This window comes from Lepidochelys kempii, chromosome 12 (assembly GCF_965140285.1).
Source record: "Lepidochelys kempii isolate rLepKem1 chromosome 12, rLepKem1.hap1, whole genome shotgun sequence".
In the NCBI taxonomy this organism is placed as follows: Eukaryota; Metazoa; Chordata; order Testudines; family Cheloniidae; genus Lepidochelys; species Lepidochelys kempii.
Window position 1 is genome coordinate 36,244,900 of NC_136391.1, and position 5,207 is coordinate 36,250,106.

Consider the following 5,207-nt stretch of genomic DNA (forward strand, 5'->3'; position numbering starts at 1 on the left):
TAACATTAAATAAATAACGAAGGGTAGTGAAAGAGTTCAAAGGGTAATGAGAAACTAATCATATTGGGTTGGGATAACCTGTGGTGTGGATCTTGGCCATTCCTTTAATCTCCAGTTTCATGTGTCATCTAGATACAGAACTCCTCATCCACGCCTGTCTTTGGAATGGTCACAGCTTGATAACCCTACTTGTATCCCAAAGAAAATCTTTGCCATCAGCAGTGTCTAATGGGTCTATATTTTTATTACTTACTTAGCATATAAAGGAATATTCCTTGCTGCTGAGCATAAGAGAGACATCTTCTAGGTGTTACCATACTTGGCAGAGATTTTCTATTCTTAGATTACATTTTATTTGAAAGAGCTTCATTACTTTCTTAAGTATAAGACTCCCTCTGCAGTTAGTGCTCGCAGCAGCTGCTTGGTTTACTAGTGCAATGTAATGGATGCTAAATTTACCATGAGCAAGATATTTCCAGTTTGAACCACCTTTGATTAACTGGCACAACAGTAATTTAAAATGTTCATGGCTGCCTTCCCTCTCAGTGTTTCACCAGCATTCGTGGGCATGGAATTTTATGTTCTGCAAAGCCCTTGGCGATGAAAAGAGAAAATACAGTGCAATCAAATACACCCCTGAAAGGACAAGAGGTCAGTGTAAAAGACTTATAATATCAGCTGCACAGCGATTATAACCCTCATCCAGGAAGATCTCAATTTTAGTTGTAACTAAGCCTTCTGTTTTGCTGTGTCTGTTACAGACCTCACGATTCACAGACTGCTCGGAAATTGGGTAAGTGTTTTTTTTACCCACACTTGAGAAACCACTTTTTAAATGTATAGTTGGAAAGTCTGGCTTGTACAGCAGACCACACAGTCATTCTCCCAGTGAAATTCAATGCCTTTGGTTTATTTTGTTTTACCTAAGACATCACTGAAGCAAAAATGGTTTTGGAGGAGATAAATCTCTTTCCATCCATGTTTATGAGTTTTAACAGTTTATTGACAATCCTTTTTGTGCCTCCTGATATGACTCTGCTCCTTTGTTTCCTGCACTATTCTTCCCACAGAAAATAAGGCACAGGCCCCTTTCAAAGAACAAGCGATTGGATATGCAATTTCATAGTCCTGCGACTCTGGGTGTCCTTACTGGCTGTATTCGATAAGTGATCCAGGCAGCCAAGAATGATTTACTGCTCGTCTCAGTTTCCCCTTGCACTAGGATTACAGTCTGGGAGGCTTTTCAACAGCATATTCCCAACCCCATTTTTAATCAGTCTTTCACCCAGATTGGCCAAGAAAAAAGTACTAAAATCAGAAGGAGCACTGGCATCTGTTACGTGACTCGGAACAGAGCAGAGTTTGTCTCCGTTCCATTTTCTGCAGCTCTAATTTTTTGGTGACCACACACAAATGGTTCTAATCAGCTTGCAAAAGGTTGTCAGTTTAAAATGTTTGCTCTTTGCATTCCTCTAAGAATTACTTGTAACTTTCAATGTCCCTTTTCCCCTTCACATCTGAAAGCAAAGAGGTTGTTGAAAAAACGGATAATATCTTTTCTTTTATCCCCCTTTTGTTTCCTGACCAATTTCAATTTTCCATTAGCTGAACACTCCTATTGAGGGGTGTTGTGCAATGTAAGTGCAGCGGATATGGAAGCCTCTTTATTATGCTTGGAATGTCAATTTGGACATTTGTTTTAGTTGGACCATGAGAAACATGTTCATGGCAAGCACAAGCCAGCAGTTTGCTTCTTTAATGACCCTCTGCTAATGGGGCTGGAGCTGTCAGTCAGTGATACATGCTTCTTGATTGCAGGTGAATTCAGGTGCTCATCAGTTTGGAGCCAATTGGAAGCTGACAATGCCCTTGTCAATCAAGCCTCCAAGAGACATGGATTGGATATATCTTTTGGTACTTAAGAGGCAGCATCTTTCAATCATAGTGCCATGGCATAAGAAGCCATTAGAAGCCTTTTATTTTAAGATGACATTTAAAGTCTAAAATGGTAAGAAAAACATAAAGCTTCAAAGAAAGAAAGAAACTTGGTAGCCATTGTGACTTATCGACATGAGAGAGCAGATGTGTTACTGAAGAAAAGAAGAGACTAAATGTCCAGCAATCAAATGCATGCCTCTTTTCCAAAAATATTTTCTTTTTGCTATAATATCTACAGTGAAATATATTCCTTTATAAAAACAAAAACAAGCCTTTGGCACAAGCCTGTACAATCACACATTTTGCACGAGGCCAGGCCAAAATGGAAAAATATTAAGTGTATTTTTCCTGAAGTTTTCCATATTTTTTGCAGTGTGAAAACAAATGTGAGATGCTCAGATTTTTTTGGATAAATTTCAGCAGCATGCCACAAGAATGCCATCTAGCCAAAGAAACTCTAAAGTGCCATCTTTCTATATTGTAAACCACAATACATTCATATTTCTGACATAAGAAAGAACAGTACATAAGCAACTTCAGCTCTTAGGATAATGCTTAGGAGCCTCCACAGAAAGAATGCACCCCCCGCCCTCCATGGCCTGTGGAAGAAGATTTGTTCCTCTTATCTCCCTGCATATCTAGGCTCTGATCTTGCAAACACCTTTACATGGAACTACTCATGGGCCTGACCTACAGACCATTGAAGTCAATGAAAAGCATTTAGTTGATTTCAGTGAGCTTTGGATCAGGACCCAGGGGTGAAATTCTGGCCTCATTGAAGCTCCTATTGACATCAGGAGGGCCAGGATTTCACCCCATGTGCATTAAGTTATTTACTTTTGTATTTGCAGAATCAGAGCCCTACGAAAGCACCCAGCCTATGTGGGTAAGCTCAGCATGTGGTCAGGGGTTTGGCCTTAGAGTTAAACTGCAAACACGTCTTTCAAAGACCTTTCCCTTCCTTTTCATTATATAAATGAGGCTAAAAAGAAGCAAAACTTCTTTGTCAAACTTGAGGAAGAGTGTCAAACTGAGAGTCATAACTATGCTGTATAGAAACAATATAATTGGTGCTTTCCCTGGCTAAACCAAATCCTTCTGAGGAGTGAAGACATGGTTGATTCTCAGGAGGACTTCTTGAGATCAGGCTCCAGCGTGCGAATAAAAGCAATTTAAAAAAAATCAAGCCACACTGATGATTTTAGGGAAAAATTCTTTTGTGCCAACTTGTTAGCCTAGCGTTCTGGATGGAAATTAATTTCAACCCTAGCGAAAGCCATTACCACAGTATCTGAGCTCCTCACAAGGATTATTGTATTTATCTTCACAACACCCCCATGAGGTAGGGAAGTGCTGTTTACTCCCATTTTACAGATGGGGAGGTGGGGTGCACAAACTTAGGGGCTGTCACAGAGCCTAACTTATAGGTGCTGTGATACAGCATGGCCAGAAGGCAGCAGGAGAGTGATATAGGAGAGATATGTAAGTCCCAGGATGAGGAGAAGCCTTATTCCCTGTAGAGGGAAGAAAGGTTTCTATAGATTAATTAAAAACACCTGAAGCCAATTAGAGCCCCTGAAGCTAGTCACCTGATAAAACCCCCCTGTTTCAATCTTCCAGGGGAAGGAGTTGGAGCAGAGAGCAGTTTGGAGAAGTGCCGTGGCTGGCTAGAAGAGCAAGACCCTAGGTAAAGAAACGCCTGGCTTGTGCAGAGGGAGAGGGCAGGAAACCCCACAAGCTGAAGAGCAGGAGAGGGAAGTAGCCCAGGGGAAGGAAGCACTAGTTCAAGTGGTTTACCACTATCTCTAGGGCCCCTGGGCTGGGACCCGGAGTAGAGGGCAGGCCCAGGTCCCTCCTGCTCCACTACCCTTCTCTGGGTTACTAGTGGGACAGTAAATACTGTAGTTCAGGGGCAGAAATCTGTGCCCTGAACCCTCCCCCCCCCCCCCCCAAGAAGAGGAAGCATGAGACCCATCATAATAGTACCGGTAATTTGCCACAGTGCCTAGAAAATCACAGGGAGATGTTGTTAAGCACAAAGCCTGAGTTTGCTCTAAGGTGTGTGCTCTAACCACTTGGCTATGGGATATTCAGATGAGGGGCTTCCTCAGACTCTTCTGTTGAGGATGGTCTACTGCGGCTAAATAAATAAAAAGTCATGGAAGTGTGTGGGGGATGGGGGGGTTGGATCCTGAGTGAATTCTCTAACTACCAGCCTGTAGAGTCATGCTTTATCTTTGGCCCAAATGAGTCTTGGACCTGTTCCACTGTGGAGTGAGAGAAGGATTTAGGCACCTAAGCACTTTTGTCAATCCATCCCAAAAAGATGAAGTGACTTGCCCAAGGTTACACAGGCAGGTCATAGCACATCAGGGACTTGAACCCAGGTCTTCCTAGCTTTAATTCTGACCTCTGCTGCTCAGGTACTGAGCAATTTCTCAAGAAGTGGGGATTTTTCAGGGGAAAATGCATACAGGGAGGAAATATTTTAAATGGAAAGAATGAGGCCTGCCTGGGTGCAAAAGATGTCTCTTTCAGATTTCTTTGGGAGATGGCATGATTTTTGTTAAAGAATGGGTTTGCATATCTTATTGATTAATGTGTACCCTGCACCTATAGAAAGATGAGGCCTTGGTGATACAAAATGGTGATCCTTAATACTGGATCCTGATACCCCAGTGATTGAGCAAATAGATTAGATAGCTCAAACTGTATGTGTTAATGTCCAAAGAGATCCAAAAAATCAGCTTTTAAAGTTAAATTTTAAAAGCATCCAATAATAGGCTAATTATGTCATATTGGGTAGCTCACGCTCATCTCCAGAGCATACAAAGAAACATAAAAGGGCAGTACTGGGTGGAACGTAATTGAAGTACTGATTATAATGATGTTCAACATCTCCCCAAGACACTGCATGTTATTGCTCAATAAATATTTTTTCAGCTGTCTTTGTGCAGAGGTGACAATGAGTGGCTGATAACACCACATAATGCTGGTAACTCTATGGGGTTTTATTGAGGGTTATCCCAGGAATACATCCTAGCACATGCTTCCTACAGAGAGGTGACAGCATGAGTTTCGAATCAAACACCTGAGTTTAGCCAAGTTCAGCAGAAATTATTCCTCCTCAACTCACCAGCCAGTATAAATCAGCCTAGCGCCATTGAGACCCAATCAAGCTGTGCTGATTTATGTCTACTGGAGATCTAGTCCTTAATGTGGGGATGAGCAAACAGTATATAGACTAATTCCATTGTGTCAGAGCTGCC

At 41.8% G+C, this 5,207-nt stretch overlaps 1 long non-coding RNA gene across 1 annotated transcript; it reads left to right on the forward strand.

Moving 5' to 3' along the window:
• The first annotated feature begins 459 nt into the window (after window positions 1-459).
• On the forward strand, window positions 460-1,978 carry LOC140896558 (uncharacterized). The gene is made up of 3 exons (XR_012154575.1): window positions 460-651; window positions 762-793; window positions 1,819-1,978. It is a non-coding gene; the product is annotated as an uncharacterized LOC140896558 (long non-coding RNA).
• Window positions 1,979-5,207: the final 3,229 nt, after the last annotated feature.